The sequence below is a fragment of the Periplaneta americana genome, chromosome 2 (assembly GCF_040183065.1).
Source record: "Periplaneta americana isolate PAMFEO1 chromosome 2, P.americana_PAMFEO1_priV1, whole genome shotgun sequence".
NCBI classification, from domain to species: Eukaryota; Metazoa; Arthropoda; class Insecta; order Blattodea; family Blattidae; genus Periplaneta; species Periplaneta americana.
In genome coordinates, this window is record NC_091118.1 from 182,808,721 (window position 1) to 182,822,012 (window position 13,292).

The window sequence follows — 13,292 nt, forward strand, 5'->3', positions numbered from 1 at the left end:
TCTGTGTGACTTGGAATTGTGGTTCTCTGTTAACGTACACAGTGACGTGACGTATACCAGAGGTCCCGGGATCGATACCCGGCCCCGGAACAATTCTTCCCTTGAAATTATTCAAATCTGCTATACAGGGAGCTTTACCTGAAAGACTAGATTTGCATAATGTAGTGAAAGTCTCAATTTCTTGACATTTACCCGTTACTTTATTTATGCTCAGTAAAAGCTATTTTTGTAAGATACCAACAAACGAGTATCGTAAAAGAAATGCTAATTGAATTATACAGTGACTATAATAACAGTTCCAGTTATTTGAAAGAACTCTTACACCTGTTATTACTACTACATTCTGTAAGTTCGATGGATAGGATAAAAGAGAAATAAGTTGTTGGGACGTGAGATAGTCCACTCTCTCATTCAATAAATAACTAAAACCTAAGTTACAGCATTTAACAAAATTTCAACTGCATTTCAAAAGTAATTACAGGCACTGATTTGAACTTCTGTAAGTGACAAGGCATGTTAAAATAAGCAATTGTCTTTTTCCCCCAAAGACGGAGGAACACGATGTCACTGACTGCCGGAAAGCGATCACCCGGCTTGTGTTTCGAACCGACGAGTTCCAGTGCTCAGGAAAAAAGCAGTTGAGGGACTGATAACCCTTAATTATTCCATGATTTGTTTCTGGCTAATCTTGAATAAAAATCAATATTAAAACCAATACAGCAATTAAAATGCGTATAACTTAATGAAGCTTTATTACTCATATAATTAACGTTCTCGCCTGCTCGTTCTCGTAACAGATGGGAGCGACTCTGAGAGTCCATACACAGTCTTCGTCCATTGTAATGTGTTCCAGATATCACAAAAGCGAAAGAAAAATAAAAGGTACAATAAATAAGGGTTGTTCAACTCCATGAAGGCTACTTCCGATCACGCTGCGTTTATAAATAAACGTATTTTATTTTAAACGGAAGTTTTATTTTTAATCTGGACATGTTACAGATACGCTTTGCAGACTTCGATATGATGCAGTTTTATCCCTATTCAGAGTTTAAAAAAATCGTCCACATCCTTTCTATATAAAAAAACGTGTAGTTCATTTGATACTTTCGATAATTTTAAACTCCATTAAAATATCTTCCATATAGGCTAAATATAGTATTAGCTAACTGTAACTAACGACGGACGGAAGGAAATTCATCTGCACGACAAACATACTATCCGTAATGGAAATCCAAGGCCCTGGTAGTTTGCGAAAATTTGGTGTGGATACAGCCATTTCTTACGCTGAGATTTCTAGAGGTGTGGTTTTGTGGTTCATCACTCCAAACTACGTAAAGATTAATTTTTTTTGGTCCTACAGATTATATTCTGTAGAACCATAAACAATTTTTACGTAGATTCTTCGCCCAACAGTGCATGATACTGTGGAATCCCGGCCAACAAGTCAATCAATTGAGTGCGTTCTTTGTATAATGTCAGTTGACTTAAATATCAATATAATATGTCGAACTTGGAGTCAGGCCACAAAGGCAAAAACACTAGAGGAGAGGGATTCGATCCGGTGCTGTGGATTGAACTTCGGCGTAGCTCAGTGGTTAGAGCACTTGGTACGTACAACCAAGGATCCGGGTTCGATCCCCGGGGCCGGAGCGAATCTTTCTCCTCTAATAACCATTGTGTGATACCTGCCGAAAAAGTTAAGCTGAACACATAAATGATTCGTTATATTACCGGTTCTGTATGGTTGTGAAACGTCGACTCTCACTTTGAGATAGAAACTGAGATTAAGGGTGTTTGAGAATAAGGTGCTTAGGAAAATATTTGGGACAAAGAGGAATGAAGTTACTAGGGCATGGAGAAAGTTACACAACGCAGAACTACACGCATTGTATTCTTCACCTGACATAATTAGGAACATTAAATCCAGACGTTTGAGATGGGCAGGGCATGTAGCACGTTTGGGCGAATACAGAAATGCATATAGTGTGTTAGTTGGGAGGATAATATTAAAATGGATTTGAGGGAGGTGGGATATGATGATAGAGACTGGATTAATCTTGCACAGGACAGGGACCGATGGCGGGCTTATGTGAGGGCGGCAATGAAACTCCGGGTTCCTTAAAAGCCAGAAGTATGTATGTATCTAAATGATTCTTGTTAGTAGCATTACTGATGGTAACTCCGGACGGACAAACAGACGAAGTCTGCATCCGAACTGGAATATAGGCTACAACTTGACGAAATTTTGATATGGAATCAGCCACTATTTTGAGGGAGAATTCTGAAAGCATGATTTCTATGAGTTTGGAAGTTAATCCTAAAAAGACAAAGTATGTGATTATGTCTCAAGACCAGAACATAGTACAAAATGTAAATATAAAAATTGGAGTCCTTTGAAGATCTGGAAAAATGCAAATACCTTTGAGCAACAGTAACAACTATAAATGACACTCAGAAGGAAATTAACGCAGAATAATATAGGAAATGTCTGCTATTATTCGGTTGAGAAGTTTTTGTCATCTAGTTTGCTTTCAAAAAAGTGCAAGTTAGAATTTATAAAACAGTTATATTACCGGTTGTTCTGTATGGTTGTGAAACTTGGACTCTCACTTTGAGAGGAACATAGGTTGAGAGTGTTCGAGAATAAGGTGCTTAGAAAATATTTGTGGTTAAAAGGGATGAAGTTACAGAAGAATGGAGAAAGTTACACAACGCAGAACTACATGCATTGTATTCTTCACCTAACATAATTAAGAACATTAAATCCAGACGTTTGAGATGGGCATCTAGCACATATGGGTGGATCCAGAAATTCATATAGAGTATTAGATGGTAGACCCGAGGGGAAAAATACCTTTGGAGAGACTGAGACGTAGATGGGAGGATAATATTAAAATGGATTTGAGGGAGGTGGGATATGATTGTAGAAACTGGATTAATCTTGCTCAAGATAGGGACCTATGGCGGGCTTATGTGAGGGCGGCAATGAACCTCCGACTTCCTTAAAAGCCAGTAAGTATATCATTCTTATTTAATGACCCCATATGTACCTGCTTGTAATTCTACCATGCTTATGCACCGAACGTGACGTAATAGAGGTATCAGAAGAAACTACTTGATCCGCTGTACGTTTGGGAACAGAAACGCGCTGTCTGGTTATAAAACAAGAAACACGCTTATAAAAGCTACAGTAAAGTTCACAGATTGTTGAGATGGCATTTGTATGTATTTTTACTTTAAGACGTAAACAGCTGTGAGAATCAAAGAAATCGTGTGCTTGGTAATGCCAATTAACTGCTCGTTAAAATTTGGGATGGTAAGAGGTAGCAAGGACCTTAATTTCTGTTATTAGTATGGACTGTATTTTTGCTCCAAGTATCTGTTTTCACACAACTCTAAGACTCACAACTTTTAATTTATCACTAAATACATTTATGTGAATGGTTCTTAGCTCTGGCCGTTGCACGAAATGTTCATAATTTCCAAGTGAACACAGTCATCGCTTTAGCAGCGTGAGGTTCATACACACTCATTCGCAGAATATTGCAGCAATTGTTTCTTTTCTTCCAAGGAATGTCTTAATTTTTTTTAAGTCTCATTGTGCGGACACACGCACACACGCAACATGTGATGGGCCGGCACTCAAAAAGAGTTAGACAAAAGGAAGAGATGGCGATAGAGTCTCTTCTCTTTTCTGTAATCAATCACTGCTGTGCACCTAATTAAGGCCTTTTAAGGTCAACCACGAATCTGAGCGCAATTTAAATAACAGGTCACGAGGCTGTGGGGAAGGGAGGTGAAGTGATAGAAGGAATACCTGGTTGCGCCCTTCATTAAGAATAAAGGTGTGGGGTCAAATGTCATACAACTGTCCAACTGACTGCAAAATTCATTAATAAAAATAAAACAAAAGAGAGAAAGCGATGTAATACATGAAATAATAGACTCCTTTATAGTTAAGTCTCTCTCACACTCCTACACCCCTCTCCCCTCTTTCTCTTTTGCTCTTGGCAATTGTACATACTCATATTCATTGGCACCTCTAACACAATATCTCCACACACTAACAGATGTTGACGAATTAAAGAATCGGTGTCACTAAGATTACAAACTGGACTCTTATTTCAAAACTTCCCAGTCTATATAACTATTTATTTCAATTACAATGAATTTAAACAAAAAACACTTCGATTTAGAAACACTTAGATTTATAGTATTATAGGTTGGGGTGGAACTTATAAATCCAACCTTTATCCGTCAATTTTACTACACAAAAAGTATTAAAAATTTGTTTTAAAAAGCAGAAAGATTACCCAACTGAATTGTTGTATAAACATTTCAAAGTTTTCAACATTAAACAAATATATTATTTTATTTTATTAAAATATTTTCATAGAAATTTTAATAACTTTGAAAGGTATATACATAAATATAAAACTAAAAATATGAATTCTCTGCGTTTGTCTGAACCAAAATGTAAAATCACTGCAGCTTTTTATCATAGCATGAGTCAAGGTCCCAGATTATTAAACAAATTTTATTCCAATAATATTTCAACCAGTCCACGCCTGTGGAGTAACGGTTAGCACGTCTAGCCGCGAAACCACGTGGCCCGGGTTCGATTCCCGGTCGGGACAAGTTACCTGGTTGAGGTTTTTTCCGAGGTTTTCCCTCAACCCAATATGAGCAAATGCTGGGTAACTTTCGGTGTTGGACCCCGGACCCATTTCACCGGCATTATCACCTTCATCTCATTCAGACGATAAATAACCAAAGCTGTTGATAAAGCGTAGTAAAATAACCTACTTTAAAAAAATAAATAAAATATTTCAACCACGAATCCTCTCCAAATTAATAAAAAAAAATAAAAAAAAATTTGTATTGGATTTATAGTTTGGGTTAAAACATATTAAACACTATTTAATCTGTATTCACTCTCAATTTTAATTTTATTTTTGTCTATATTGGATTCCCCTCCTGAGCACGAGTCTTACTCATTCAGGAGTGAGCTAGTTTATCTTTCATTGTATTATTAACTTGTATTCATTTAAAACTTACTAGCAATAAAAATAAATAAATAAATAAATAAATAAATAAATCCCTCACTCTCACCCTCTTTAAAATTTCAAATTTTAATAGGCCTATTTAAATCTGAAAGAGTATTCAATTGTTTACTCATCTCATTAATTTGTTCCCACATCTTTTGTTTTCTAGCGTCGCCTGGCAACCTGGATTCTTCATCCTTCGAATCGCATGCAGTAAGGAACTCCAGAAAATGCAAGAATTTTGTGCAGACATGAGGCGTCAGTAATTCGCGAGGGTGATAGCTTGTGACACACGCTGTAGACGACAATGTGCTTGCTTGTATTTCTATAGGACAGTAGGTTGAGATAGAGTAGGCTTTTTGCCACACGCGCTTAGCGCTTTGTTTTTGTTTCTCCCTCGTACGGGTACTGAATTGAAATTATATTTTCATACTTTAAGATATTAGGCATTGTGAGAGTGAAGGCTTTTCAAGGAAACATATGCAGTACATGTTGTTGTACTGTAGACAAATAAGTACAGTTTAATTTTAAAAAAATAAGCTCTGTTAACTTTATACTTACTTACTTACTTATGGCTTTTAAGGAACCCCTAGGTTCATTGTCGCCCTCACATAAGCCCACCATCGGTCCGTATCCTGTGCAAGATTAATCCAGTCTCTATCATCATATCCCACCGCCCTCAAATCCATTTTAATATTATCCTCTCATCTACGTCTCGGCTTCCTCAAAGGTATTGTTCCCTCCGGCCTCCCAACTAACACTCTATATGCATTTCTGAATTCGCTCATACGTGCTACATGCCCTGCCCATCTCAAAAGTCTGGATTTAATGTTTCTAATTGTGTCAGGTGAAGAGTAAAATGCATCCAGTTCTGCGTTATGTAACTTTCTCCATTCTACTGTAACTTCATCCCTTTTAGTCCCAAATATTTTCCTAAGCACCTTATTCTCAAACATTCTTAATCTCTATTCTTCTCTCAAAGTGAGAGTCCAAGTTTCACAACCATATAGAACAATCGTTAATATAACTGTTTTATAAATTCTAATTTTCAGTTTTTTTAGAGGAGACTAGAAGATAAAAGCTTCTCGATCGAATAATAACAGGCATTTCCCATATTTATTCCGCGTTTAATTTCCTCCCGAGTATAATTTATAATTGTTATTGTTGCTCCGAGATATTTGAATTGTTGCACCTCTTCGAAGGATAAATCTCCAATTTTTGTATTCCATTTCGTACAATATTCTGGTCACGAGACATAATCATATGCCAACATTCTTATCAAATATAAATTAAAACTGAAGTGGAGATTGTAATACGTAACCGAACATATTTGTTACCGATTCAAAACACACTTCCTATTCATTTCTAAGGCTTAGCCTGTCCAATTAATTCCTTTATTTCCTTGTTTGTTGTTCGTCGTATTTTTGTTTGAATCTAGCACTTGTTTTCACTGCACACATATTTATTATACTTGATCGATAACGCAATATTATTCACAATTATTATCGATATAGGGATCATGACTGATATCTAACATTTCGTTGCATATGATTGGTCTAGGCCTATTATGAAATTGCTAACATATAATTGGGACAATCATAATCACAGGCTTAGCATCACAATAGTACATTATGCAACGAGCCAGCCTATAATGGTAGTAATTAAGACGCGAATATGTTTATGAAACGCCGCTTGCGCGCGTTTCATAATTTTCATACGAGCGTCTTAATTACCATTATAGGCAAGTTTCATGAGACTTTTTATGCTCGACCATATTTCTAACGTGAAATTATTCAGAAGTATTCATATTATTCTTATCTGACTGGGGAGAGGAATTGACCTTGTGCAATATCTCGTAAATTGTGAGATGTGCGCAGACGCGAAAGTATTGATTTTTTCCGAGAAATAAATGCCATTGACTTTGATATAATCTAGAGAGTAAAATAAACATTAATCTTGATATAACCTTGATATTGATTTAGACATTGAAAACGAGATGACAAATTGAATTTATTTGAATATTATTTACAATTAACGCTAATTATTATAGTAACAGAACATAACCTTCTGCGACAGTATTGGATTTCCAGCCTCCGTGACGTTTCGCTAGTTGTCTTTCGATTGCATATCCGAGAATAATCGATACTTGCGCTTTCATATTGTCTTCTGATTGGTGGAGAATCTGAACTTTAATGAATAGGTGTACTTTAATGAGGTCCATTAAAGGGCTGCTACCAGGTGTATAATTACTACATTTCGGCATGGTCGAGCATAAATATACAATCCTGAACTAAGCAGATTGTGTCGATAACAGTGATATTTTGTGGTGAATACGATTATAGTAGGGACATTAAATTTGTGGTGATAGCTGTTGTATATTAAATAAAATTATTTTTGTGACAATAGAGATAGTTTGGTGAGAGCGATGAAGGTAGCAGACGACCACTATCAATTACATTGAGATAAGTATAAAAAGTGGCACAAAAAGTTGTAAAATATTGTACCATAACTTCTGCAACTTGACCGTACTGGGTGGCTAACATGCATTTCACAGCAGATTCCAGCGAGGCGTGGTTCACTAGAAACAAAGAGTTTCGCAGCAAAAGAAGGAAATTGCGCAATATTTTCCAATGGCTGTGCTCAGCTGTTCTATACGATGCATGGGTTTTCCAAACGTTGTGGAGTTGTTTGCAGTATCCATTATGCACTTGTCTGCAGATAACACAAAGGATATCGGGTTGCAGCTACGCCTGCGTGTACGTTCACCTCCGAAGCAAAAGTCCATGTCAGATTCCTTGGGGTAGGTTCGCTATAAATACAAGAAAATCCACTCCGCTACACCCCACTTCAGTCCCTTACTCTCATTCATTCATAGCAGATATCACTCCTTATATACAGAATGTTTCCGAGGTGGTGTTACAAACTTTCAGGGATGATGGCGAAGGGCACATGTATCAATTTGAGATAAGGAACCCTGCTCCGGAAATGACCGAGTCGAAAGTTACAAGCAAAAATAATTCTGTGGAAATGAAATAATTTTATTCCTCTGTACATCTTATTTATGTGTATTTATCTGTACATCTTACACATACTATATTCATCTGACGTTGTTTACGTTGTCTACTTACAGTATTCCACTCAATGCGCTGTCTGAGGGATGGGACAGGAAACTACACTAAAGCAATGCAGATAGCGTAATGTGTAATGGATATGGTCGGTCCTGATATGCACGTCTATAGACAGCAGTGTATGTGTACAAGCGGAATAAGCAGACCTGATTTTCGAATATGGATGAGCCAATGGGAACAGTAGACAAGCTCACAGATTGTATCGGGGCAAGTACCCACGTAGGAGACATACGGCCCATATCATTTTTCTACGACTGTTCCAAAAGTTAAAGCCACCGGCGTGGCTCAGTCGGTTAAGGCGGTTGCCTGCCGGTCTGAAGTTTTGTTCGGGCGCGGGTTGGATCCCCGCTTTGGCTGATTACCTGGTTGGGTTTTTTCCGAGATTTTCCCCAACCGTAATGTGAATACAAGGTAATCTCTGACGAATCCTCGGCCTCATCTCGCCAAATATCATTTCGCTATCACCAATCTCATCGACGCTAAATAACCTAGTAGTTGATACAGCGTCGTTAAATAACCAACTAAAATAAAATAAATCCAAAAGTTAAGGGAAGGAGGGCACGTGGTGCCAAATTACAGTTCCATTTCTACACAACTATTTTTGGTTATAACTTTCGACTCAGTTATTTCCGGACCATGGTTCTTTATCCCAAATTGATACATGTGTCCTTCGCCATCATTTCTGAAAGTTTTTAACACCACCTCGGAAACACCCTGTATACAGTATATACACTTATTGAAGAATATCCTGTGGTACCGTAAAGATTTTATTTCTGCTTTGTTAGACAGTAAGCGTAGCTAAACTAACAAGTGATTGTCAACCTCATTGATCTAAAGATTAACATTTTGGCTTAACTTATCGAGGGCCGCATCCTTGCATTTATGCTTACATTGACCATTGTGCGCCCCATATATGTCCGACAGATGTCCTAGGTGGCATCCGTGAATCCAATGCTGACAGATGGGCAATCCTGCCTCAGTCCTGACAAGAGTCATTAGCCCCAAGCCCTTCCAATTCCACCCAGAATTTCTTCCGACTCAAATTTATTTCAATTCTATGACTACAGCCATAATTTCTTCCAACTCTACTACGCTCAAAATTCTTTCAGACTCTGTGGTTACATCCATTTTTTTTTTCAGAATCTACGACTACATTCAAAATGTCTTCCAACTCTAGCGACCCACATTCATTACTTTTTTTCTGGCTCTATGACCTAGACTCAATTTTTTTTGCACTATGATTATATCCAAACTATTTTCGACTCCAATACTTCATAAAGAATTTCTGACGACTCTACAACTATATCCATAATTTCTTCCGACTCTGCTATACCCACAATTTCTTCAGGCACAATGACGAAGACCTAATTTTTTTTCGAATCGACTGCATCCAAAATTTCTTCCAACTCCAACGACTAGACCTAAAATTTCTTCCGACACTATCACTTACGTCTATAATTTTTTCGACTCTACGAAATGCATTCAAATTTTTTCGTCTCCATGACTACATACAGATCATTTTCTATTCTAATATTTCACCAAGAATTTCTCCCAACTGAGTTACATCCACAATTTCTTCAGATTCTACTACTATTCGTAGATTCAAAATTTCTTCAGACTCTACGACTTACACTCAAAATTTCTTTCGATTCTACGACTAACACCAACAATTCTTTCGACTACATCGATTATAATACTACATCGAAAATTTCTTCCGATCCACGACTACGTCCAAAATTTCTTCCGAAACTACTACACCAAAAATTTCTTCCGACTCTATAACTACATCCAATTCTTTTTCTACTACACCACTTTGCTCATAATTTGTCCGACTCTACGACTACATTCAGAATGTCTTCCTATTCCAAACAGAGTTTTCAGACTCCAGGTTCATCCAGAATTTCTTCCGACTCCACAGCTCTTCCAAATACTTGCTCCAGATACTCGGAGTTGAACTGTCTTCCATAATGAAGACGATTTTTTCATAATGTTCTTGCTCACAAAATCTTTTCAGCAGAGAAGTGCTTATTGTCTGGTTGTTAGCTTCATAACCTTGTATATGAAGGTGACCATTTACAAACAATTTGAAAGACAATAACATTTCTAGAAATCAGCGGGAAAGAAGTTGCTGTTATAATGTTTATTGAAGCTTCTGATGCAGACGTAAGTACGTTAACAAACAAAAAGAATCGCATACGCTCATCGCGTGTGGTCTGAACATTAACAGGGGCAAAAAGAGGGAGAAGGCAACCAGTACCGTTCCGGACGCGAGATGGAGACAAAGGGACGAAAAGTGGGTAAATGGAGCCATAAGGGAATAAAATAAAAACTATGGCAATATGAAAATCAAAACAAGTTAAGGATCAGGGAATGAGAAGAAATAAGGAGAAGAAATATACAAGACGTAATTCTTTCCAGGAAGAAACAGAAGAAAGGACAATATGAGTTTGGAAGCAAGATGATTTAGAAACATAAATAGATGACAGGAGATGAAAAAGCAATGTTACGATGTAGTCCTCAACATGAATTCGCAGAAAACTGTTCATGACAAGAAGACGGCGGATAGCGAAGTAATACACATGCCATGTATCAACCCACCCATATACACACGCACGCACGAATATAGCAGCCATTATCCATCCAGCCACGCATGCACACATACACATATAGTATCCTAGTTCCTTCCTTTGAAGAGATAAAATAAGATTTCGTTTATTGATTAGGCCTACTCAGATACTACTGTAATCACAAGCAGGGGTAACATATGTCTCCCAATGATGCGTTAGCATTTTCAAATTACATGTGTTGTTGTGCATTTAAACCCCACGTGGAGTCATCACCGTGGATGATGGTGGTAAAAATCAATGTACTATTATAGATAATTGTAACTAGGGATACCAATACCGCTTGACATTACAAGTAATTATTGATGGGTGCAAAAAATATATAGGTCTATCTCACACAAAAACATTCCGCGAGGGAACTAATTCAGCACCGAAACTATACATACATAAGTACATACATACATACATACATACACACACCTATAAAATGAAATGTTTTGCTTTGACTATTCCACTTTTACTACGTCATACTACTTTTGATCGATAAAACGGTACGAAAGGAAGTCTTTCAACCAATCATGGCTGCTTATAGCACAATTTTATCGCTTCCCTAGCATTTGTTTTGTTTTTATCACTACTCTAGCATTTGTTTCTTTGTTTACCAACATTTCAAACTGCAAATTCTTTACTTTACTATAAAACATGCTTCGCAATCGTCATTTGTTTTCCGTATAGATAGTCGACTGAAAATGGCGGCTCCGTTCAAACATTTTGGTGAAGCTAACATCAGTGAAATAGAATTTCAGTAAGTCAATTAATATTTTATTGTATTAGAATACTTTATTTCTTCTAATCTTTATATACTATCTTCTGTTTTTATCACCTTCCTACCATTGTTTCTTTGTTTGCCAACATTTCAAACTGAAAAGTCTTTACGGTACTATAAAACATGCTTTGCGATTGTCATTTGTTTATACCATAGCCAGTCAACTGAAAATGGCGGCTTCATTGAAACGTTTTGGTGAAGCTGACATTAGTGAAATAGAATTTCAGTAAGTCAATTAATATTTTATTGTATTAGAGTACTTTATTTCTTCTAATCTTTAAATACTTTCTTCTAATCGTGTGAGTCAATTAAATCACACTCGAGTTTTGATCTTCTCTAGATAAATCAAAATCTCTAGTGAGATTACTGTTGACAAGATCCTCCGATTGAAGTTCTGGCTGACATGTAAGTTACATCTATTATCAGGCAGTACATTTCACTTCATGATATCGTCAGAGGAAGAACAATTGTTTGCATGCATCTGAAGTCTGACTAGTGTAATATGCAACTAGTCGGTGATGTATGCAATGGAGGGGGAAAGGAATTGGTCAACCTACCCCATTATCTCCTGGCCTAGTTGTTTCATAAGTGGTGTCTTCTTAGTATCACTTGTGAGGTTCAGACCTGTCTTCGGATAACTGACTAAACAAAAACTTTGACAAGCGTGTTATGAATACAAAAATCATACGCAAAATGAAATGTTTTACTTTGAATATTACACTTTTACTATGCCTTACTACTTTTGATCAATAAAACTGCACGAAAGGACGTCTTTCAACCAATCATGGATGCTTATAGCACAATTTTATCGCTTCCCTAGGATTTGTTTTGTTTTTATCACTACTCTAGCATTTGTTTCTTTGTTTGCCAACATTTCAAACTGAAAAGTATTTACGGTACTATCAAACATGCTTTGCGATCGTCATTTGTTTATAACATAGACAGTCAACTGAAAATGGTGGCTCCGTTGGAACGTTTTGGTGAAGCTAACATTAGCAAAATAGACTTTCAGTAAGTCAATTAATATTTTATTGAATTAGAATACTTTATTTCTTCTAATCTTTATATACTTCCTTCTAATCGTGTAATAGTAAATTAAATCCCATTCGAGTTTTGATTTTCTCTATATAAATCAAAATCTCTAGTGAGATTACTGTTGACAAGATCCTCTGATTGAGGTTCTGGCTGATATGTAAGTTACATCTATTATCAGGCAGTACATTTCACTTTATGATGTGTCAGAGGAAGAACAATTCTGCAGTGTCTGGAAAAAGTGACATAAGTCAGTTTCAACAAACCTTTTTTGATAATTTATTGACAACTTACACTGGTTTATGTCGATTTGATTTTTTTCTGTATGAATTATTGTAATGGGAGAAATACTTATGTATCTTTTCCCAAGCGAGCAGATGTTCTGTAAGTTGTCAATAAATTATAAAAAAAGGTTTGTGGAAACTGACTTGTGTCACTTTTCCCAGGCACTGCAGAATTCTTTGTATGCATCTGAAGTCTGACTAGTATAATATGTAACTAGTCGGTGATGTATTTTTATTTTATTTTAGTAGGTTATTTTACGACGCTGTATCAACAGCTTAGGTTATTTAGCGTCTGAATGAGATGAAGGTGATAATGCCGGTGAAATGAGTCCGGGGCCCAACACCGAAAGTTACCCAGCATTTGCTCATATTGGGTTGAGGGAAAACCCCGGAAAAAACCTCAACCAGGTAAC

At 36.8% G+C, this 13,292-nt stretch overlaps 1 protein-coding gene across 1 annotated transcript in view; it reads right to left on the bottom strand.

Annotated features, from left to right (window-relative positions):
• LOC138694888 (protein dachsous-like) overlaps positions 1 to 13,292 on the bottom strand; it is a 525,878-nt gene that overhangs the window by 238,043 nt on the left and 274,543 nt on the right. The window lies entirely within an intron of this gene.